Here is a 26250-nt window from a genome sequence, read left to right as displayed (position 1 = left end):
TACTAAAATTCCACATAACTAATAATTACAAAAGCAACATTCTAGAAGTTATTGGGGATGGCATTTCTCCAAGAAATTAAATGAGTTAGTGGGATTAAAGTAAAAAGGAACTGCTATTGTATTGTGTTTACTCCAAGCACTTCTGGTTTATATCAGAAAATGTGGAGTCTAGAGGATATATACAGGGCATCTTCCCTAAGTATCAGTTTTACTATATTTTGGAAAGAATACTTTTACCTTCATACACAAGCACATAAAGTAGATCATAAAAGTCTCATGAAACTTACAATCTAGCAGAGGAATCTAATTCTGAAATAAGTAAATAGTGACATTGTAATAAGGGCTATGAAAGCTATAACAAGAGTTGTATGCTCTTACAGGAAGGCCAGAAATAATAACAGTAGTAGAGCTAAAGTAGAGAAGTTTTGTTTTGGTTTTCAGCTTTTGTTTATGGGTTTATTGGGGGCTGCCTAGGTGGAGATAGGGCTGAAGAAAGCAGAGTGTGTATGGTATCCCACATCCCTGGGCAGGTAGGTGTTTGTTAGGTTCAAGGAACTGAAATGAGATTCAGATAAGCATTTTTAATAATAAAAAATAGGACCATAATATCTTTATAACTCTAGAGAGGGAGGATGCTAGGCTTAACATTAATCCATTGTATTTGCATATGACACATTACATAGAGTTTACAAATCACTTTCCATTACACTCTCATTTGACCTTTGCGGCAACCTACAAGACAGAAAAGGTAGGAATTTTACAAACAAAAAAATGGGTTTGTGCCCAAGTCATAAAGCCAGATAATGGAAGCACTGGAGGCATCGCTGATCCTACTGAACATCCTCTAGTTATCAAATTCGTGTCCACATGTCCACCACCTATACAATACCCGGAAGAAAGACCCCAAGAAACTCCACTAACTGAGAGGCTACTCTGTGCCAAGGACAGAATCAGAGGCAAAAGGTACAGTGAGCTGGCCTTACCCTACAGGATTCCCGCAACCAACTAATTCAGAAAGAGGGATCCCAATATGGTTTGGGTCTGTGTCCTCACCTAAATCTCGTGTCGAATTCCAATCCCCAATGTTGGAAGAGGGGCCTGGTGGGAGGTGACTGGATCATGGAGACAGATTTTCCCCTTGCTGTTCTCATAATAATAAGTTCTCATGAGATCTCGTTGTTTATAAAAATGTGTAGCACTTCCCCCTTTCTCTCTCTTCCTCCTGCTCCGGCCATGTAAGACAATCCAGCTTCCCCTTTGCCTTCTGCCAAGACTGTTAAGTTTTCTGAGACGCCCCCAGCCATGCTTCCTGTACAGCCTGTGGCACCATGAGCCAATTAAACCTCTTTTCTTTATAAATTACCCAGTCTCAGATAGTTCTTCACAGCAATGCAAGAACAGACTAATACAGACCCCAATATATTATGTGTATCTCCACAGCAAAGAAGAAAAATACATAACCACCTATCTCATCAAAAAACAAAAAATGTTTTCATGTAAATCTTTAGAAAAACCATGAGGCAAAGAAGTTTGATACCTACTGACTGCTTAGACTTATACTCCAGGACTCACACTCTACTAACAACCACACCTGTGTAATCCATCCAACACCCTCTCCTCTGTCCTTTCACCCCCACCCTTACTTTCTTTACCTAGGAAGTGAGAAGATTGGGGCTCCATTGGTGGTTCTCAACAAAATGGCACTACCCCTCTAAGAGCATTTTGGAATCTGTTGGTGATTTTTCTTTTTTTTTTTTTTTTTTAACTTCTAGCATAATCATACCTTATATTGCATTTTAAATTACATTCCTTTCATTTTTCCTTTATATTGCAATTAGAGAATTATTACTATATTGATTCTTTTTTTTATGGGGTAAAAATTTTCATTAGGAATTTCATTTCAGGACACCGAGAGTATTAGAGTATTAGTAAGGAGAGTATTAGAAATATTTAATATGAAAGGGGGGCTATGGATTAGACAGAATTAAACATTAACAGACTAGATGGTCTTGAAGGTTCTTTCCAGTTCTATAATTTACTGATTTTATGAATATTTTGAGCACAAATAATGAGACAAAGAACACTGATAAACACAGTGTACATAATGATTTGTATGCAAGAACAAAAAATCCTAAATCTGCTTCTGCACTTGATTAAATAATTAAATTTGTAGGAAAGCAATTACATCTTACTGCCTAAAATATTACATAGCAGAATACTGTGTACTTTACTTTTAAGAAAAGATTAAAATGTCAAAAGCAAAATGATCTTATAATAGGAACTGACAAACCCAAGTTCAAAAGGAAGTTCTGGGATTGGCAAAGATTCAGCCCATATGTCCCAATGATCAATTAAAAAAAAAAAAATCACACTTCATGGAATGGTTATATCGTGAAACAAACCTGGAATCATTAAGATAAATATATAGATTTAATATACTTCCCTCCACCCCCAAACAGAGAAATTGGTGATACATTTCAAAAAAAATATCAAAAATGATTAAAACAGAAAGATGAAGCTTTGAGGGTCAACTGATCGATTTTTCCATGGGAAGAGCAGGGGAGAGAATACAGAAATTAAGAAGACATGGTACCCCTTGAGCAAGCCAACATTCCAAAGCTACTGCAGATGTTTTTTTTTTTTCAAAAAAATAAATAAATAAAAGAATGCCTACTATAGGTTAGGCACCCCCCATACACACACTTACATATATGTGTGTATACTTACATTTACAGGTTTATATTTTTGGATATCATAACACTTAATAATAACCTTTCAAGGCAGATATTACTGTCCACTTTCACTGAGAAACAATATGAGGTTAAAAGACAATACAGGGATTTCCAGCTATCAGGACCATGTGAAACAAGTCTTTCAAAAATAAGCCTAAAAGCCTCTGAAGAAAAAAGCTGTCGAAGTTTACACAAACTTGACTCTGTAGAAGAGTTCTGCTAAACTTCACCCACTGACTTAATATTATATATGAAACTATTTTGGTTTTGGTCTTTTTGTTTTTTGGTTTTAAGACAGGGTCTCGCTCTGTCACCCAGGCTGGAGTGCAGTGGCGCAATCATAGCTCACTGCAACCTCAAACTCCTGGACTCCAGTGATCCTCCTGCCTCATCATCCTGAACAGCTGTGACAACAGGCACACACCATCATAATCTGGCCAATTTATTTTTACTTTTCTATTTTATTTATTTTTAATTACTTACTTGGTTATTGAGTTATTGGACTGACTGACTGAATGTAGAGATGGGAGGATCTCACTATGTTGACCAGGCTGGTCTTGAACACCTGGCCTCAAGAGATCCTACCACCTCGGCCTCTCAAAGTGCTGGGTTATAGGCACGAGCCACTTTGCCCAGTCAAAACTACTTTTTAAATAACTAATGCCTCTATGTACTAAGAACTTCCATGACCATTACCTAATTTGATATTTCAACATTTTATCTTAGTTGGTATCATATTTAAGATATTCATCTGATTTGACAGCCCCCATTATTCTAGTCCATAAAGGAAGAAGAAAAAAGATCAGTGGTACCAGGGGTTAGGGAGAGAATGTGACAATAAAGGGATAGCACAAGGAGTTTTCTAGAGTGACAGAACTGTTCTGTATCTTGACTAGAGTTGGGGGTTACACAACTACACATATATTAACACTTACTGATGTATGTCAAAAGAAAAAAAAGTCAGTTAAAAAAATTTAACTGCACTTCTTTAACAGCATGATCTAGAACATACTTGGTATGAGAATATTCCTCCTGGACTTCATTTGCTTTCAATGCCACAGTTTTTAGCTCATGAAATAAAATGACTTTATAGAAATACTTCAGTCCTTTGATTGTTCAGTTTTTTATGTACATTCTCATGAAACAGTTGCCAATTTATTTTTAAAACATCACTAAGTTCTATTGATATATCAACATTTTAAAAATCCAAGTTATAACAAAGTCAGACTTCACAAAAGTTACTGCCTTCCAAATTTCCTTGAGCTCCACTATATGAAAGTCTGTATTAAATAATAAGAAAGTCTATTGTAAGTCTCTGCTCACAACCATTTCCATCTTAGGAGGGAGGGAGACAAAATTTACTGAGTATCTACCTCCACCTGTGTGCCAGATATCACTGCAACTGTCCTGCTTCACTAGACAATCTCACCACCCCTGGGAGGGCGGTGCCTTTCCAGTTTTACAAACAAAAAACATGGGGTTCAGCAGGTTAAACAATGTAGCCCACGGGTCTGGGCTAATAAGGTAGTGGTGCTAAAATAAGCCAGAGCTTTTTTAAAAAAAGCTAATTTTAATGTGCCCCAAAAATAAGGGGATAAATTTACAGTAAGTGGAAATGTATAAATGAAATTCACAGTCAGTGCAAAATACTGATTTGTCATCTCTAAAAATAGACAACTGTCAAGTTATTTGCTATGTGATAAAAATTCTTCCAACCAAGAAATCTGAGATTATGCTAACAAGTCAATTTCATGCACTAGATTTTACTAGTAACAAAGAAAGCAAGCTCTTCAGTATTGCTTATTACCAAGAACTAAAAATATCTAGCATTTTAGGTCAAGAACATAACTTATTAGTGATGTTCATCACATAAGCAATAACTCAAGGAAAAAGTATCCTATACCCAAAGGGTTTTTTTTTTTTTTTTTTCCTTTTCTGTTTTTCTGCCCCCAACTCTTAACTTCTTAAGGAGTCCAAACTCCTACTGTTAAAATTCAAGGTCTTCTACAGTCTGGCCCCAAGTTAATTTTTGAAATTTCCTCTAACTATTCAGCTTCTTAACGCTATACTCAAGCCACAGCTGAATTCTTTCTATTGCCCAAGCTCAATTTATACCTCATGTCTAAGCATCTGCTCATATACCCGCTTTACTCCTCTTAAGGAAATTCAACCCCATCCTACAAGTCCAGCTCAATTCTCTCTTCCTACAGTATCCCTACCCAAACCATCAGTTCAAAAAAGTCTCCTTCTTTCCCTAGAAGTATAAGACTTAGCTATTCATAACGTACATAGTGTTACTGTGTTAAACTGATATTTATCTCACTTCTTTTCATGTATGTCTTATTTCTACATGTCAGAGACCTGTTACATCTATTCTTGTATGATCCTCACCTACTGGGTAGCCAGAAAATGTGTATTTTTTAAAATTTTAGGTTACAAGTTAAATAAGAGGGTACTTAAATATATGTATTGATACATATGATATATAAATGCCTAATCTATGCTCAACCTAGACATAGCATTACAGTTTCCCTTTAGGAATAAAACCATTTAAAACACACATTTTTTATCTTTTTTGCAATTAAAGTTTCTAAGCAGAGTAAATCCAACAGCAAATTCCTATATTCCCTTTTCTTATCACTAATTTAAATTATTATTTGGCCATGTACATTTCTCCCAAAAAGTACAGTTACACCATTTACATAAAACATACAAAAGTTGTGGAGTACTACCACAAATGCAATTAATAGGCTAAAATTAAGGCATAAACAACCAGCCTTAGAAGTGGTAGCTATAAATAAATATTCACTCTTGGGAAATTAAAAATAAATCTACAAGCAAAATATAAATACAAGCTGGTACTAAGGCCATCTGCTAAGCTTTTAAATTCTAGTGGGTTATCTATGCACATACTACCATATGAAATAATGAGAGTCAGAAATACAGTAAATCATAAGGTTACCTAGTTTAATAAGGCAATACAACACAATGGTTGACAGCACAGGCTCTGGAGGCAAACTATACAGACCCTGTCTAACTCCATTACTCACTCCACTAACAATGTAGCCTTAAAAGCAAGTTAACAACCTCACTGTGCCTCCATGAGTAATAACAGTACCTACCTTAGGATAAGTATTGAGTTAATATATGTAAAGTGCTTAGAAGAGTGGCTGGTATACGGTCAGTGCTCAATAAATATACTACTGAATTACACATGGCACTAATATATCTACTGTTTCAATTAATATATTTTATCAAACATATACTTTTATCCATGGTCAATATATTTACAGATGTACTTGGGTTTACCAGATACGTACTATCTTCTGTCTGTTTCACTAGATGAGTTTCCTTCCCATATAAACTATACCTTCTTTCTCATTTAGGACTTTCTACAATAGCAATATCCAACAGAAATATAATGTAAGCCACAACTGTAATTTTAATTCTTCTAGTTGCTACGTTTTTTAAAAGTAAATAATATATTTAACCTAGTATGTCTAAAATGTTATCATTTCAACATGTAATCAATCCAAAATAAATTATTAACAAGACACTGTACATTTATTTTTTCATAATAAGTCTTTGAAATCTGGTGTGTATTTTACACTTACAACATATCTCAATTTGACTAGCCACATCACAAATAGTCAGTGCTATGTATTAGTCTAGTAGATGCCATATTGGACAGTGCTGCTTAATATACTTCTGCACATAGGTGTGTATACTGCATACTGATGACTACAAAATTAAATATTCCATGCTGTATTAAATTTGTTGAAAACAAGTAACAATTTGGTATTATAATTCAAAATCTTAGACTTTTCCAACAGGAAGCATTTAAAGTACCTAGTTTCTCAAAACTCTACAGATGAAGAAACCCAGAGAAGTAAAATAATTTAGTGTATTGTAAGGGTTACCAGGAAAATTTCCTTTTTTGAGTCCTAGGTCTTCCTACAATCAAACTCCTCTTCAAAATCAGGGTAGCCCTGGGCTGGGCGCGGTGGCTCTCACCTATAATCCCAGCACTTTGGGAGGCCAAGGCAGGCAGATCACGAGGTCAGGAGATTGAGACCATCCTGGCTAACATGGTGAAACCCCGTCTCTACTAAAAAAAATACAAAAAATGAGCTGGGCCTGGTGGCACACACCTGTAGTCCCAGCTACTTGGGAGGCTGAGGCAGGACAATCACTTGAACTCAGGAGGCGGAGCTTGCAGTGAGCCGAGACGGCGCCACTGCACTCCAGCCTGGGCGACAGAGTGAGACTCCATCTCAAAAAAAAAAAAAAAAAAAAACAAAAAGAAAAATCAGGGTAGCCCCTAAATTTGCTAAGACTGTGGTCAGACTATCCAGGTTTGAAGCCTAGCTTGGCCACTTAATAAGTGAAATTTCCAACCTGTTACTTCCTCAGTTGTAAAAAATAGGGGTGATAATAGCAGTACCTTCACATCAAGGGGTTGTGAAAACCGATGAGTTAATACATATAAAGTATTTGGAACAGCAACTGGTGCAGAGTACACATACTGAGTAAATGCTGGTTATTATTAGTTATTAAAAGGAGGCTGGTATAGCTAGATTAAGACACATCAGTTTGGATTTAGACACAAACGCTTCACGTGAAGTTTAAGAGTGTGACCAGTTTTTTGCATGTTTTAAGTGCAATGGTGGGTTGCTCGTACAGAAGCAACTAGAGTCCTCACTGCCTCTCTTCAGGATGGAGTGGGGCCACAGAGCACGCCCTGATCCCTGCCTTACACAGACCGCTTAGCAGAATTACCCTTTCTTCCTTGACCAGATGGGACAGAATAGGCTCTTTCCCCACCTTGTCTTGCCTATGTAGTAAGAAACCGTGAAGAAGTTGTACTTCTTGGAGTGGAAATTCCTCCCTTTGTTCCCCACTGAGTCTAGGAAGGTAAAGAAGATAACATTAAATACGCTTTCACTGTACTCACATGTTGAGAACTGTGTTCTCCAAGCCCACTCACTTGTGTGGTACAAAGGTGGAAAGGGGAATGCTGCTATCAGAACTATATCTGAAATACAAAATGTCTTTAATAAGATTAAGATACTTGCCAGGGTCACACTGTAGCAGATCTAGGGCCAGATCTATAGTCTAAGTCACATGTTCTCAACTGTAAACCAGGATGAGGTCATAGGCTAACATATCAGTACAATGGAAAAGTGATCCTGGGCCAAAAAATGATTACAGATTGAGAGGAAATGATTTGATGGTTTAAGATACAAAGTTCGAGTCCATAATTTTAACATTGTAATAGGATCTGAAGAATCTCCTTATGGTCAAGGTGGCTGCCTTTGGGGAGCATCATTTGTTAATTCCTTATGGAAATATAGTAATGATATTGGAAACAGACATTGAGGACAGAATTCAGGATTGCTGAGAACCTAACACGAGCTTTGCACTGACTTGTTACACAACTCTGCACTCCAAGACTCTTTCTAGCTCTACAATTCTCAGTGTCTAGGGAAAGGGGTCTAAATTAATGCAGCCTAGGTGGCTGGAATCTGGAATGTGGGAGTTACTGAGTGCTAAAACTTATTTCCAGAGGAAAAAATGAAAGATAATATCTAAGAGTCAGAATCTGAAAAAGCAAGAGTCAAGGACAACCAAGCTGTTTTCAATATAAACCATTAAAAGAAAAGAGAAAGTAAGGACAGTTCCAAAGTCAGTGCCATCAGGCAATTGCCATGTTGGTGAGGGATGTGGCTGCAAAGTCAGCACAATCTCAATCTCGAATCAGTCATTACTGAGCATGAAGCCAACATTACCTTTTTTCTCCAAGTTATAAATGGATAATAATCTACTGTTACTTTAGCAGCAAGCTATGAAGATTGCACATACATGACCAAATTTTAGTGTTGGAAATTTTAAAACCTTAGAGCCAAAGTAATCTGATACAAATTTACTAATATTCCTAATGATTGCTGTGATTCACGGTCTCTAGACCTAACTGGAAAAAAATTCATGTGATTCACTGTGGTAACTACAACTACTACAAAGCCAAACACTCTAAAAAGAGCAGTAAGGAAACCAGGGTTTTTCCTTGGGTTGATGCTGAAGACCTCTAAAGCTTTGATGGTTTTTCTTTTTAACAGCTTTATTAAGATATAATTCACATATCATAAAATCTACACATTTAAAGTGTACAACTCCATGATTTTTGGTATATTCAGAGTAGTGCAATAGTCACAATTTTAGAACACTTGCAGCACTCTCACCCTGGGTTAAGGAGTGTTTGTGGTCTGCTCTCCTTAACAGCTCTTTCTCCAGGTAGCCACATGGCTTCTATTCACCTGGTTCAGCACTTAGCCCAAGAGTCACTCCCTCAGACAGGACTTTGCTGACTGTACAACTTAAATTATAACACCAGCGTCATGTAACACACTTCAACTCTACCTAACACATCTCATCCTCATTTAACACACTTCAAGCACCACTCATATTGCTGCCCACTCACCCTAAATCTCTATTTTTCTTAGGACTGGTTGTATTTAGCATTTCAAATGTTTTACTTATTTTCTGTTAACTCTGAAAGGCAGACTTTTGTTTGTTTTATTAACTGCTGTACTCCCCGGGGCCTAAAACATGACACATTGTAAAAGTTTAATGTTTACAGAAGGGAAAAAGGCAGAGAGAGGAAGAAGGAAATGGCTGCCCTACTACAAATGTCATTATTTTATGTCTGTTTCAATTTACTAAATTATGGATTTTCTATATCATTTTTCTCCTTTATAATCAAGGACGACTAATCAGAGAAAACTAAAATAAATGAAGTTCACTGAACTTAACACCATTGCAGACTCCAGTATCTATGCTTTAAAGATTTTGTTCTCAACTTTGCATTCTTTCAAGTCTTTACTGAGTGTCTCAGCTGGGTACTATGGGAAATACAAAAGAATTGTAAGGCAAAGTCACTTTCTTCCAAAGGCCTACCATCTATGTAAGCAAGACATGTATAAATTAAATGCATACCATCTTTCTTTCTGCCTTTGTTTTCGGTTCTTAAAAATGTGAATTAAAAGTACCTAGTAAATATCATAGAAGTTTAGGAGAAAAAAATAATAATCTACGTGAACTAGCATGGTCAGGAACTACCTCCTAGAGAACGTAGTGTTATTATAGTAGGTGGAACTGAAGTAGCAAATAGCACCAAACATATTATGGCTTAACAAAGTAATTTACCTCTTGCATATGTAATAATCACAGGGTGGAGGAGGAAGGCTCACATTGGTGGGGCAATTCTCTTACATAGTCATTCAGGGACCTAGGCTGCTTGCACTGTGGCTCTGCACTTCTATGGTTTCACATCACCTAGCAAAAAAGGAAGGAATGTGGAGGAACACTACATATCATTTTCCACTCACATTCCATTGGCTAGAACTCAGTCACAAGGAAAACAAGAGCTAGCTAGCTCCAGGTTCAGGATGAAGAGAACAAATTCTAGTAGGAATTTGGTAGTCTCTGCCACTGGAGGATTTGAAATGAACAATGGATGGGTGGCACATAACTGGGAAAGAGGGAACCACATGAACAAAAACAAGCAAATCAAAGCTAAGTAACAGTACACTGGAAGAGTGAGGACAAGTCTGGCTGTATTCTGGGGAGCAGCGAGGGAAGAGTAAGGGTGGTTAGTTCAGTGGTTCTCAAACGCTAAACTTAAAACCAATCCCCAATATACGTCAAATTTTCTACCATTCTACAATGAAATGAGAATAAATACAAGTTCATATCTTGTTAATAATGCTGAATTTTATAATTCAACTTCTGTAACTTATATATAATGTGATAACAATATAAAAATTTCATGCTTTAAGTTTTTATATTAAAAAAATTTTTTAACAGGTCAGTTAAGGCTGTCAAAAGTTCCTTCTAAGATAACGCTCTTTCCTGACTATAACAAAGTCAGTCTTTATGCCACAGGCAATGAGGATTTACCATCACTTTCCAGTTTATCATGTATTTTTAGTGGTTTAATATTTTCTAACAAGCCTGTATTGCTTTGGAAATTAGAAAAGATTTATTTCTAAAAGCTGTAAGGGTTTAAATATACAAAACAAGAGTTATCTGGGAGTGAGCAGAAAGGCTTACCAGACCACACATATAAACTATACTCAAAATATATGCTGAAAAGGTAGAAAGGTATCTGACTCTTCTGAACCCAATTTCAAACTATTCTATAAACATATAACATATATGACAAATACTAAGCCAAAAAGGGAGTTTAAGAAAGTAGTAAATTAGCATGCTAAAAACAATCTGCTATAGCATTAATCCAGATGTTCCTATAGCATTAATCCAAAGTTCCATTCCTAAATGAACTACTTTTCACTAAAAATGGCATAATTTACTATTTTCCTATTTACTACAGGTTACATAGGAAAATGTTTAGTTAACATTAAATATAGCAATGAAGAAAGTAAAGTGCTCTTTTTGCTAGGGAAATTCAAATGTCATCATTCAACCATGAGATAAAAATAAATTTTACTTGGAATGAAAGCGTTAAACTTTAATCTTAAAAAAAGTGAACACTTAAGAGGAACTATTTATGACAATGGAAATGTATGTGAATTTATTAAAGAAAGTTATTTCCTAACCTCTAATAAAATAATAGTTCTATAAAAAATCACTTCTTCAACCTTTCTTCCTTACATATCACTAATGGCAAGTATTGAAAAAGATGACACTGCACATGACACCTCCTTAAAAATAGAGAAAAAAGCTGTCCAAAAAATTAAAATGGTACAAATTTCATTAACTGAAAGTCTAGGGTAGTGCTTCATTACGTTCCAAACACATCATGTAAATGTTAGCCATATATCTTTCCAGTCAAGTTAGAACTATTCAGCTAAGGGGGAACCAAACCAAATGAAGCCGACCATGCATGGAAAACATCTGCTGATAATTTCTAAAGTTAATGGTTTCTAATAGTAGTATATATCTCTTATCACAATGCTTTCCATGGAAAATATGCAATTATTCACTGGTGAAAGATCACACTAAGTGACTTGTTAGTATTACAAAAACCAGTAGTGGTACCATATAGCAGTCTGTTTATGTTTGGATAATTTAATTAGTCAGGGTTTAATAAACTTTCTGCTTAAGTGAGTTACTGTTTTTAAAAAATCTAACATACATATACCATACCACACCACAGTAAAAGATGTGCAAAGTTATTTCTACAAACAGAATTTTAGGTCACTGAAATTCAATTTAAAACACATATGGAAAAATGAAATATTTAATAAATAGTTCAACTTAATTATTTTAAAATGAAATCACTTTTTTTAAACTGTCAGTCGAATATGTTACTAAATGTTACACTCTCAAATGTACACACAGTTAAACACTCTGATCATAATAGTTCTAGTCATATTAAAATTTGATGGCTAACATTTATACAATGTGTGGCCAAGCTTTCCTCTAAGCTCTGGACAAAGAAACAGAAACTAGATCTGCATTAGAGATTTTATTCTGCACAGCACAGTTCTTGCCCACAGTACTTTCCTAGTGCTATTATCTTAAAATTACAATAAAATAATATTGGTTAATGGCAAAGCCAGGAAGTTATAATGAAACTGAGAAGACCCTAAAAGTTTAAAAGTCTCAAAACTAGAATCACATTGTACAATGAGTAAATACACTAAAAAATAATAATAATAATGCCAGAATTATTTCCAAAAGAGCCCTGTGGCTTTCAAAATGACTAATTTGGGAAGGCCACAATACTTACTCCCACAATGCTGTCAATACTTACAATATTTTTAGGACTCCTTTATGGGAAATCCCTGCAGAACTTTTAGCACATTCTATTAATTATCCTCAATGAATGGTAACAAATCTCCAAACTTCGAAAGCGAATTTGAGTTTTTGAAGCAATTAAAGAGTCTCATGGGGCCTAATACACAGAATATGATGGATCAGCAAGCAGGGCCACTTATATTTGGTCCAAAATGAGATGTAAACATGAGTAATAGACTAATTTTCCTAGGAGGCCTCCTGGGAAGACAAAACCTCTAAGGTGACTGCTCTGAAGCCCATTTCTCACTTAGATATCAATGTAACTCAATTTCACAAATAAACAGCATCCAGTTCAACATTCCCATTTTACTAATGAGAAAATGAAGTTTCTAAAAAGGTAAAAGAAATTTCCCCAAATCACCAAACTATTTAGTGGCAAACTGGGGCCTAAAAGTCAGGTCTCCTAATTCCTATTCAGTACTCGTTCCCATTCACTATGCTGTCCATAAAATTTAAGGCTTGAGAATAAAGTAGAATTGCTTTTAAAATCCATTAGGAGTTTTAGTTTTAAATTCAAGTTAAGACAACTGGAAATGGATATGGTAGGTCTAGACCCTAAACTGGGTCTGGTTTGCAATGCCAGATCTCTTACAGCTCAACCAAAATGTAGGAAAGTGGGTTTGCTTATGCAGACATTAAAACAAAATTAAAGATGAGTTTTCATCATCGCTAGTAGCATTTGTTGAGCGTTCACTATGCCAGACACTTTGCCAGGCTCTTTTGCTTGCAGTGCTTCATTAAATCCTCAGAACAACCCTATGGAGGTAGACACATTATATCCTCACTTTAAAGATAAAGACAGGTCTACTAAGGTTAAATCATATAATCAGAGTTACAAAGTGTGGCAGGTTGTATTTTCTAAAGATGGTTATAAAAATACATTCTTTTTCTTAATAAGCTTACTTTAGAGTAGTTTTTAATTTTATTTCATTTTATTTTTATAGAGACAGGGTCTCCCTATGTTGCCTAAGCTGGTCTCGAACTCCTGGGTTCAAGTGATCCCCCCAACCTCAGCCTCCTGAAGTGCTGGGATTACAGGTGTGAGCCACTGTGCCTGGCCTAGAGTAGTTTTAAAATTGTGATGACAGGACAGAATTTCCATATACTCTATACTCAGTTTCCCCTAATATTAATGTCTTATATTAGTAGATAATTTGTCACAACTAATCAAGCAATATTATATTTGTATTAACTAAAGTCCAAATTTATCTAAATTTCCTTAGCTTTTATCTAATGTTATTCTGCACCAGGGTCCCATAGAATACCACATTACATTTAGCCATCATGTCTCCCGTGGCTCCTCTTGGCTATGACAGTTTCTCTGACTTTCCTTGCTTCTGATGATCTAAGATTCTAAAAAGCTGAGACGGGTCCCCAAGTGTATCTTACACCAGAGAGGGTGCTTCTTAACCATACTACTAAATAATTTCCTGTAATCCAAATTGCTTGTCCTTAGGTTTGTTTTTGTTTTGTTTTGTTTTGTTTTACATAGGGACAGGATTTCACGATGTTGACCAGGCTGCTCTTAATCGAACTCCTAGCCTCAAGCAATTCTCCTGCCTCAGCCTCCCAAATCACTGGGCCTAAATTGGCAGACATATCACATTTGGAAAGTAGATCCTACAGCAATGCTTTTTCTTCCAGTAACTACATTACTACATAGTATATTCAAAAGAATATATGAATGAGCTATCATGGCATATAAGACCATGTGGCTCCAAAATATAAGTAACATCATTCTCAGTGACAAGACCAAGCAAGTTATGTATTAGTATTTTTTTAATAGCCATACGTTCTTTCCACACAGTTTTGGAAAGATATACACTAGAGATTTTTTAAAATATTCAAATAATTCCTGCTTTCATTTAATGGCAAGAGTGCTTATAAAATATTATTAGATTTACTATACACATTTTAGGATTAAGTTGTAGCCAGTGCTAATTATAACATGCCTGGAAAAATATCTAACCTACACTGATTAAAATTCTATTTATAAAGGAAAAATCTAAACCACAGAAACAGTGCTTAGTTTAGAACAAGAACATGTACATAACTGCCAAATGCAATCCCTATTTAGATGTCTGTCTTACTGAACACTGTAATCACAAAAAACCAAAATGAATTTCTAAGTGTTTCAAGATGCAATAGCTTTTGCATAACTTTCAAGGCTTGTAATTACTTCCTTGAAAAGGTAAATAATCCAAGTTTCAATTTATTTATAACACTAGTTCTCTAGAAGTTAACAGATTGCATACTCAGCTTTACTATACATGGAAGCCTCCTACAAAATTCAGAATCTCTCAAATTAACAATTAAATGCTAACCAAAGAAAAATTACTGGAAGTCAAAGGCCAATACTAAGTTCCTACAGCCATTTATGGATAATGCAAACCCCTAGGCTTACTGAATGGGTTTTTAAGACTCCTCAAATACTTGGGGGTAGCAAAGTATAAATCTAAACTGATTGCCCAGAAAAATGAATCATTAACTACACACACAGTCTCTGCTTCCTCACTTCCCATTCCCTCTTCAATCAACTTCCCTCTTCAGTCAGCTTTCGGCCTCTACCATTCCACTGAAACCACTTTGGCAAAACAGTCCACTTTCATGTAGCCACATCCAAGAGCTACTTCTCTGTCCTCATTTTACTCTACCCTCTTGGCAGCATTCCACACGCATGGCCATTTCCTCCTTGAAATGCTAGCCTCTCTTGGCTTTTGTGACACCTCTCTCCAGGTTTTCTTCTGATGTCGGTGATCCTTCTCTCCTGGTTGGATTGGATGGCTCCCCCTCCTCTACTGGACCTCTAAATGCTGAAGTTTCCTATCACTCAGACATCAGTTGTCTTCTCTCTATCCTCTTCCTCCTTCCTCTTTCCTTTGTGCTATCTTTATGCTGATATTACTAAAATATCTCCAACACATTATCTTAGCTCCAGACCCACAGGTTCATCTACTTACCCAACACTTGCGTGTAATCTTACAATGTAAATCCAGTTACACAATTTCCCAGTTTAAAAGCCTTTAACGGCTTTCCACTGAGCCTAGAGTAAAAATCGAATTACCACTCCCCTTCCACCTCTGTGCTAACCTCTTCTGCCAGGTTCTCCAACAGGCCACTTCCTACCTCAGGGCTTAGTACAAACTGTCCAGGCTACCTTCTCAGACTTTGTTTCACTACCTCTGTTTCTTCCTTGAGGTTTTAGGTGTCAGCTTAATGTCAACTCCTTAAACAAGCTCTCACTAAGGCTGACCACTACTTAAAGCAAGTTCCCCTCAATAGTGATTCTGTCTCAGTCCTGAGTGCTTCGTTTATGGCTCTCATTACAGCCAGCGGTTGTTTATTCATTTGTCTGTTTCCTTGTTTTCCACCTGTCATTCCCTCTAGAATCTTAGTTCTATAGTTCCGTAGTTGTAAGGACCATATTGATATTGTGCACTATTATATCCTCAGCATAAAACCCCAGCACACTTTGAAAGAGCTCGAATTTTCCTGACCCCAGAAACAGGGTCTCACCCTATTGCCCAGGCTAAATGTGCAGTGACGAATCACAGCTCACTGCAGCCTTGAACTCCAGGCCTCAACTGATACCCTTGCCTAGGCCTCCCAAAGAGCTAGGATTGCAAGCATGAAGCATCATACCCTGCATGAAAGAGCTCAATTTCTACTTGATGGAGGGCTTAATATAAAAAAGAGAAAAAGTCAGATAAATTGATCCTGTCACTTCATATTTTTTCCAGGAATTCAAAAGCTAGTATAGGCCGGGTGCAGTGGCTCACACCTGTAATCTAAACACTTTGGGAAGCCAAGGCAGGTATATCACTTGAACTCAGAAATTGGACACCAGCCTGTGTAACATGGCAAAACCCTACATCTACAAAGAAAAAATATAAAAATTAGCCAAGCATGTTGGTGTACACCTGTAGTCCCAGCTACTCAGGAGGCTGAGGTGGGAGGATAGCTTAAGCCCAGGAGGGGCACGTTGCATCAGCCAAGATTGGGCCACCGCACTGCACCCTGGACAACAGAGCAAGACCCTGACTGGAAAAAAGAAAAAAAGGTAAGTTAACAAATGTGGTTCAGCTGACCAGTCTTTGGCCCTTTTGCTATTTTTATATGGGGTCCTTTTTATTAAACAGAATACTAATACAACAAAGTATAAAAGTATTAACAGGAAAATAATGTCACTTTACATCCAGAATATTTTTAATAGCCTCCAATGTGCTTTCAAAGGTTTATCTCTATGATGTAATGAAATGCAGTATAAAAGGATGAAAGTGTTTACCCTAATTGAAATACAGAAGGCAGGGATTATTTCCATTTTACAGATACAATAACTAAGGCAAAGAGGTCAATGAGTTACCTAAAATCACAGATGTTTAGTGGTGGAGCTGAAGTCTGATCTCAGTTTTCCTGGCTCCCAATCCAGTCAATCTTTTGTTTCTTTTACTTTCTTCTTTTTTGTGTTTCATTTTGGTACATACTTTCAGCCTTCTTAAAACTGTAGTGTTCAGTAAAATGTACAAATCCTAAGTATATGACTCAATATTTTTACAAGTTAATATATCCAGACTGAGACAGAGTACTGCCTGCAACCCGGAAGCCTCCTTCATGCATGTCCCTTCCCAATAATTAACTACTCTACTGGTAACCACAATTCTGAATTATATGACCATCATTAGTCTTACCTGTCTTTTAACTTTATCTAAATGGAATTAACAAACATATACACAGCCAGGTGTGGTGGCTCACACCTATAATCTCAGCACTTTGGGAGGCTGAGGCAGAAGGATTGCTTGAGCCCAGGAGTTCTAGACCAGCCTGGGTAACATGGTGAGATCCCATCTCTACAAAAATGGGAGGATCGCTTGAGCGATCCTCCATAGATGGGCATGGCGACGTGCGCCTGTGGTCCCAACTACTTGAGAGGCTGAGGCAGGAGGATTACTTGAACCCCAGAGTGGGAAGCTGCAGAGAGCTATGATTGCACCACTGTAGTCTAGCCTGGATGAGTGAATGAGACCCTGTCTCAGAAAAAAGTATATACTCTACTGCATCTGGCTGCTTTTATTCAACATGTTTGTGAGAGTCACTCATATAAGTAAGTGCCAAAATGGTTTCTTCTTTTTCATTGCTGTACGGTATTTCACTGTATAAATATCCCAAAATGTATTTATTCTGTTTGACATCTGTGTATTTTTCAAGTTTGAGCTATATGAATAATGCCATTACAAACATTCTTATTTTGTAGATGAAGAAACAAAGGCCCTGAAAGGGAAAAAATACTTAAAGAAACATAGCAATTGGGCAACCAAGTATATCCCAGGAGGCTTGATTCCCCTTTTACAATGTAACACAAGTCTGCAAGTCCATCTGAAACTTAACCTAAAGATTTTAAAAATTATTGCACAATGTAAAACCAAGTCTTCAGTTACAAATACTATGCCAAAGATTACTGTAGTTTCTGGTTATGAAAGTTACTTTATTTGTGTATGCTTGTCTATGTCTGGTTTTTCAAATCTATCTAGCTACCTACTTACCTATCTATCTATTTATTGACAGGCTGTCATTCTGTCATCCAGGCTGGAGTGCAGTGGCACAATCATGGCTCACCGCAGCCTCAAACTCCTGGGCTCAAGTGATCCTCCTGTCTCAGCCTCCCAAGTACTAGGACTATAGGCACACACCAACCACCACACTCAGCTGAGAAGTAACTTATTTTTATACATGTAACTATTCTATAGAGATTTACCTCATCTACTGTCAAATAAAATTTTGTTTCCCAGATTAGAAATGAACCAAATTGGGAATTCTATCAAAATATGAACAGAGACAACAGTCCCAACTTACGAGCAGGTAGCATTCTAAAACTCTGCATTTAAATCAGCTGTTTGGAATTTAGATGCATTTTCCCAAAAAATTACATTATACAAAGTGATTAGGTTTTCAGGTCAGCCTACAAAAGCCAACTTCACAAAAATGTACCTGAAAATAGCACTAATAACAACACAGTCTTTAACCACTATGAATAAATGCTTAACTTCAAATAATGATTTATAAAACTATCTCCTAACACCCCAATCTCTTGTTTTAACTCCTAAAGTGTGGGAGGCCCAGTTCCAAATGCTTCTGTAACTGGCTTATGCCTTTTTTTTTTTTTTTAACCCCTCACTAACACTTTTGACTTTATGTTCCCAAATCCTGGGCCACAGAATTCAGACCACAGAATTCCTTAATTCCTATCCCTTAAATAACCCTTTGAGATTTTTCACTGCTAGAGAAACTTTCTGGGGGGAGAGAGAGAAATTAGAAAAATAGAAGGAAAATAGTAAAATTTCAAGAAGTCTTAAAAAGTTGTTCTGTTTTTACCAAAACGGGCATGGAGTCAGGCAGGATTTTCCTAACCTCCTACTTGCATTAAAATATTCTTCTCGAGAGCCCTGCTCAATCTTTCTGGACTTCTTAAAATCCTAGGCTGGACACCTCTGAGTGTCTCTCCTTTCACTAGGAAAGTCTCCAATTTAATTTCTTCTCACATTCCTTCTCATTACTCAGTGATAGCCTAAATGGAAAGATAAAGTGATATGTCGATAACATCAAGTCTTTAGGTATGCGCAGAGGTGAAATCAGGGAGAGATGAAGACTAAGGGGTGTTCAGGCCATTGGGGTCACAATCTGTGACTTAGTTGTGTACCCATTAGAGGCTATATACAGATACTTTGGAACAAATAAACCATTTCATAAATGGACACCAAAAAAGTTTCCAGAAATGAGAACAATCTACCTTATATACCACAATATAATATTCCTTTCTTCTTTAAGGCTCACATTATCTTTCCAGTAATTAGACTGAAGATATACTCTGTATTTTCTCCATACAACAAGCACTGACCTGAATACACCACAAACAGGTACAATGCAAGGCATCAAAAGGCTAGCTCTAATTTGACGAAATTAATTTACCTGCAAATGGAGAAATCGATTTCTATTCAGTCTAGGTGATAAAAACTAAAAGAACAACAGCTACCCTAGCCTTAAAATCCAATAAAGAGCACGGTAAATGTCTCTGAAAATCAAAAGAAACCTACAAGTCATAAATGCCCTCAAAGGATTCTTAGGCATAGGAATGAGGAGTTGATTCACTAAACCTCAAAGAACAGATGTTTTAAAGGAAAAAGAAGATAAGACTGTGTCATTTTATCAAGTCTTTACAGTAAGTAAAATACCTTATGGGCCAAAAATTAAAATGAACTGCAAAACTTATGTACAAATTATTAACTATCACTTCTGTGACTGAAGTTAATACGAGAATCATACACTTAAGTGTAACAATGTAAAGAGGTATCCAAAAGTAATTTGAGCTAGCTTAATACAGACAACTAAATACACCCTCAGAGAGCTGACAGCCTGTAAACCAGCAGTCCCCAGCCTTTTTGGCACCAGGGGCTGGTTTCACAGAAGACAATTTTTCCTTGGAGAGCAGGGGCAGGGGCAGGGGTGGTTTCAGGATGATTCAAGCACGGTGCATTTATTGTGTACTTTATTTCTATTGTTATTACTACACTGTAGTACATAATGAAATAATTATACAACTCACCATAATGGTAGAATCGACGGGCGTCCTGAGCTTGTTTTCCTGCAACTAGATGGTCCTATCTGGAGGAGTGGAGGATATGAGACAGTGACAGATCATCAGGCATTATATTCTCCTAACGAGCATGCAACCTAGATCCCCTGCATGCACAGTTACAGGGTCTGCATTCGTATAAGAATCGAATGCAGTGACGGATCTGAGCGGAGATGGAATTCAGGCGATAATGCAAGTGATGTGGAGTGGCTGTAAAGACAGATGAAACTTTGATCGCTGGCCTGCCATTCACCTCCTATCCACTATTATTTTACATAAACTAGTCCTGGTTCCACCACTTACTGTGTGAGCTTGGGCAAATTATTTAACCTCTGTGGCCCCAATATCTACAAAAATAAATTGGACTAAAAGTGGTAGCTACTTAAAGACTATTGTGAGGATTATATGACAAAGTGTCTTCAGCAGCTCTAGGAACAGAGTAAATGTTCAATAAAGGTTAGCTACTATTATTTTATCCTCTTGATTAGTTATTTGAAATCACATCTATGACCTATACTACCTTTGGAACCCTCACAACCCTCCAGGACAGTGCTTAAGGCCCAGTGAATGTTCAATATTTATTGGCTGAGGACTGCTGGTTTATATGGAAGCTAGAACCACGAAGCTGAAGAAGACTTTAGAAGTCATCTGGAAAAGTTTCACTCCATTCAACAATAAGACACATAGGGGATTATCACATCTTTGCTTGAACACTTACAGCGACAGAAACTTGCATCTCAACAAAGCATAAAGGAATAGTTCTAATTATTAGAATGTTCCTTGAGATTTCATTACACTGACTACTGCTTCTCAAAATATTTCTGCAAGGCTGAATTCACTAGAGGGCATCACATATTAGGAGAAACTATATCAGAAATCATCACTAAAAGGAAGGAATCATTCAACATTTATTCTGGCTAAAAGAAAAATACTGGGCTGAGTTGTATAAAACAGGCATGCCAATTTAAAACTTATTCTATTTAAACATGCATTAAAATGTTCAGAATGAATTAAAATGAAGATTCTGACAAATTAGGTCGAAAATCACAGTAATTGCAAATGCTGTTGTACAGGTCAGTAATACAGATTAACACAGGCTGGGACTCTTTCCAACCCCATTATATAGCCTCCCAATAATTGCATACAATTTCAATGGTTGTTTACCAAAAAAAAAAAAAAAAAACATACAGTACCAGATTACATTTAATACTGCCCCTTGCAGCCAGCCTCCAAGTCACCACCAGCTATCCAAAAAAAAGATCCAGTGCCAAAAAGAAAATTATAAGTTTCTATAAGACTAGTAAGGGACCATGACTCAATTTTGTAATCCCAGAACTATGGAGTCTGAAACAGAAGTATCACTTGAGCCCAGGAGTTCTAGACCAGCCTGGGCAACACAGTGAGACCCTACCTTTACAAAAAACTTTTTATTAGCCAGTGCTGGTGGCACATGCCTGTAATCCCAGCTGCTTGGAAGGCTGAGGCAGGAGAATCGCTTGAGCCCAGGAGTTCAAGGCTACAATGAGCTATAATTGTGCCACTACACGCCAGCTTGGGCAACAGTGAGATCCTGTGTCACACACACACAAAAAAAAGGCTAGCAAGGTAAATCTGAACCTGGATTTGTGTATAACTAACAAATCTAAGGCCAGGTGTGGTGGCTCATGCCTGTAATCCCAGCACTTTCAGAGGCCAAGGTGGGAGGACTGCTTGAGTCTAGGAGTTCCAGACCAGCCTGGGCAACAAAATAAGACCTCATCTCTACAAAAAATTTTTATAAAATTAGCCATGTTTGGTGGCGCACACCTGTGGTCCCAACTATACAGGAGGCTGTGCCAGGAGGATCACGTGAACCCAGGAGGTCAAGGCTACCATGAGCCGAGATTGTGCCACTGCACTCCAGCCTGGGTGACAGAGTGAGGTCCTATTAAAAAAAAAAGTTAAATTATTTAAAACCAAATCATTAAAACTGTTCATTCATTAACCAGGTAATGGTACAATTTTAAAACCTCATCATGCTCAAAGAGGATCCAGAACTGTACTCAAATATCTGTGGCACATGCTTGTATTCCCAGCTACTCAGAGGGCTGGGGCAGGAGGATCACTTGGGCCCAGGAGTTCAAGTCCAGCTTGGTCAACATAGCAAGTCCCTGTCTCTCAAATTAAAAAAAAAAAATTTTAATCCCCACTCACGGCAATTCACAGTAATATGTAGAGAAAAACATGATGGAAAACTAGGCATGATTTATAGCACAGCTCTACACTTTATCAGATTCTGTTTGATGGGAGCTATTTTACAACTCTGTAGGCTATAGGTTAACTGAGGGACATGTAAATTCTATCCTGTCAGGCAGGAGGTTCAGTTGACCTCCTGGGCCTCTCCCCAGCTCTCCCTCCCCAACAAACCAGTTTTGTCTCCATTTGGGTCCATTTCAACATTTTTTTACTCCATATAAATTTGTGGGTTATTTTACTTTTCTATTGAACCAGGTATAACATTTGCCTTCTTCCCTGATTATGAGTTTTTCTTTTACACACGTATTTTCATAGCTGCAAAGTTTTCTTATTATTGGTAAGATGTTGTTTGATACTCAGATACCAACACAAAAACAATCCAAACAGCAAATTGGACTGGAAAGGTCCACTGCCCATGTAAATTAACAAACAAGCCTTTGGGTTTTGAAAATCAATCCCTTACAAATTTCACTGGTATAGTATAAATTAAGTCATGAGCACCGCATAAAACTAGGAAACCAGGTTTCAGAACCTTCAGAGCCAATATTCAGACTGCAGATAATGGTGAAGTCATGAACTCTAGCAACCACAACCTGTTGCCCACTCATCTTCATTCCCTGTAAACAGTTAAAACAACTGAGGAAAATGGTCAATCCAACAGCACAACGTGCTTCAGATGATTAAAAAAAATAATTTTGGTAAACTCTGCTCCATAGAACGCATCCATGTTCATTTATCCATCCACAGAAGTAGGTTAATTTTTATATCACTGAAGAAATCAACACAAAAACTCTTTGTTTAGGTTCATAAATTATCAAGATTAGAAGGAATTAGAGAAGAAATAAAGGGATGAAAAAACATGTTGATAACCAAATTAAAGAGGATGTTCCAGATACGGGTGACCCAAATCAGGAGAATCAGGTGGCTTTTAAGCCTACCAGGTTCTCTTTCGTCTAACTGCTCTCTTTATCCCAAGGACACTAACTTAAAAGAACATAACAGATTCAGATTCCTTTTAATATAAGAAGCATACAACCTTGTTCTGAACTTTTAATATATGTATACACACACATATATATGTCTTCATGTATAGCATATGTAACTGTCATATGGTAGTTATATATGTAAAATAGTTAGACACATATAATTGTCTAACATATGTAACTATCATACACATATAATTGTCATATACACATAATGAATTAATCAGAAACATTCACTCCAGACAAACTATTTTCCAAGATGGAAATCTGCTCTCCCCTGACTGGTGAGGCCATGGATACACGGTACACAAATATCAACTATATTCAGAGACAACAAATCATTTCTTTTTTTTCAACTCTAGAGAAGATAGAAAGGCGCAATTATGATTTAATGCAAAAATAGTTGCAACACACTATCCACAGCCAATCTTTTTTCTTCCTCATCACTGTGACTTAAAAGTTTCATCTAATGCATGGCACAAAATGTTCCATTACAAGGTATGGTGGGGGGCAGGTAGGAGGGATTGGCAAGACTTGTGGAGACAAAATATTCTAATAGAACCTGGGTTTCTTCCTACAAATATTTAGGAAAACTGAAAATTCCTGAAATTACTTGGAAAGGTAATCACCTCCTGACTCCCTGCAAAAAATATTTTTAAGATCCGGCCTACCATAAATATTTTGCATAAAACCTATCTGAATGTCATTAAAATGCCTACAAAAAAGACAATAGAACACTATACCAAATGCAAGAATAATGCGCATTCTAACACTAGGGGCACTTCCACTTTTATAAGAAAAGAAAAAGTTTCCATTTGTCTGAGCAACTTCTGATGCAACATTAGTAATTACAGTCCTTTCCTCCAGTGTAGGCCTCAGAAACAAAAACCGGTTGATGTTTATAAACATTTATCTCAAATCAAGAAAGAAATTAACACAAAATAAAACATCAAAAGGCTTAATCTGGGCAAATTTTCCAGTTTTACAAGCCAGTGACAAAAAGTAAAGCCTTAGAAGGGGATTAATTGTCAACTCCAACAGTTTAGAGAGTAAAGCCAAATGAACAAGTGGAACCTTCTATTCAGTGAGTTCTAAAAGTCTTGTCTCCTTTTAACTCCTTTTCCATAAATGCTTTCTGTATATTCTTGCCCATGTAAGCCCTAAGGACAAAAATTATAACTATGTGGATGTTTCTTCTGTTCTCAATTTTGAGACTATGTCCCATAAACTAGTAAAAACTTTAAATTAGCTTCTTTAAAGTTTTCTAGTTAACTCCACTCAGAAGAATGTTAAATATTTAAAAGAAAGAAAAGGGCACTATGAAAAACCCACAGCAATGGTTCATGACAATGATGTTCATACTTCATACTCAGGGGTAAAGTGACTACAAGCTTTCCCTCTAAAATCAGGAATAAGACAAGGATGATTGCTTTCACCATTGTTATTCAACATTGAACTAGAATTTCTAGTGAGAACAATTAGGCAAGAAAAAGAAATAAAATTCATCCAAATCAGAAGGAAGAATTTGTACATGACATGATCCTATATATAGAAAATCCCCAGGAACCCACAAAAATACTACTGGAGCTAATAAACAAATTCAGCGAAGTTGAAGGGTACAAGATCAACACACAAAAATCAACTATGTTTCTATACACCAGCAATAAACAAATCAAAAGGAAAATTAATAATTCCATTTACAATAACATCAAAGGAATAAACCTAGGAATAAATTTAACCAAGGAGGTTAAAGACACTTTGAAAACCACAAAACATTAACAAATTAAGGAAAATCTAACATATGGAAGGATACACCAGGTTTAGGGATTAAAAGACAGTGCTGGCCAGGCACGGTGGCTCATGCCCATAATCCCAGCACTTTGGGACGCTGAGGTGGGTGGATCACTTGAGGTCAGGAGTTCAATACCAGCCTGGGCAACATGGTGAAACCCTGTCTCTCTACTAAAAAAACAAAAACTAGTCAGGCGTGGTGGCACACACCTGTAGTTCCAGCTACTCAGGAGGCTGAGGCAGAAGAATCACTTGAACCTAGGAGGCAGAGGTTGCAGTGAGCTGAGATCACACCACTGCACTCCAGCCTGGGCAACACAGTGAGACTCTGTCTTAAAAAATAAATAAATAGGCCGGGCATGGTGTCTCACGCCTGTAATCCCAGCACTTTGGGAGGCCAAGGTGGGTGGATCACGAGGTCAGGAGTTCAAGATCAGCCTGGCCAAGATGGTGAAACCCCATCTCTACTAAAAATACAAAAAAGTAGCCAGGCGTGGTGGTGGGCGCCTATAATTCCAGCTACTCAGGAGGCTGAGGCAGAGAACTGCTTGAACCCGGGAGGTGGAGGTTGCAGTGAGCCAAGATCGCACCACTGCACTCCAGCCTGGGCAACAGAGCAAAACTCTGTCTCAAAAAAAAAAAAAGAATAAATAAATAAAAGACAATACTGTTATGGCAATACTACTCAAAGCAATCTACAGTTGCAATTCAATCTCTATCAAAATTCCAATAACTTTTGCAGAAATGGAAAAGCCAATCATCAAATATTAATGGAATTGCAAGTGGTTCCAAGCAGCCAAAACAATACTGAAAAAGAACAAAGTTGGAGGACTCATGCTTCCCAATTTCAAAACTTACTACAAGGCTACAGTAATCGAAACAGTGTGGTACTGAAACTACCTTTGCAAAATTATAACAGTGAGAAAACACTAACACAGCTGACTCCATCTTGCTTCTAACCTCATTAGCTAACTGTCTTTGCTCATTCCTGCACATAGGCCAAGCTAAGTATGGGAGGAATTTAGTTTATATTTTAACCTTAAAGCAAGTATAATAGTCCTTT

General features: G+C 37.0%; 1 protein-coding gene across 12 annotated transcripts in view; it reads right to left on the bottom strand.

The window, feature by feature from the left end:
* LCLAT1 (lysocardiolipin acyltransferase 1) overlaps nt 1–26250 on the bottom strand; it is a 215372-nt gene that overhangs the window by 163677 nt on the left and 25445 nt on the right. Inside the window, exon 1 of one of the 12 annotated variants that reach the window (XM_073022898.1) lies at nt 20149–20224. The exons of the other annotated variants lie outside the window; for them this stretch is intronic. The gene's annotated coding sequence lies outside the window, so the exon portion shown is untranslated. Of the gene's footprint in view, nt 1–20148; nt 20225–26250 lie in introns of those variants that run through there. 12 annotated transcript variants of the gene reach the window in all.

This window comes from Chlorocebus sabaeus, chromosome 14, assembly GCF_047675955.1.
Source record: "Chlorocebus sabaeus isolate Y175 chromosome 14, mChlSab1.0.hap1, whole genome shotgun sequence".
NCBI lineage: Eukaryota > Metazoa > Chordata > Mammalia > Primates > Cercopithecidae > Chlorocebus > Chlorocebus sabaeus.
The sequence above is the reverse complement of the archived record's forward strand: the minus strand, read 5'-3'. Positions and strand labels throughout refer to the sequence as shown.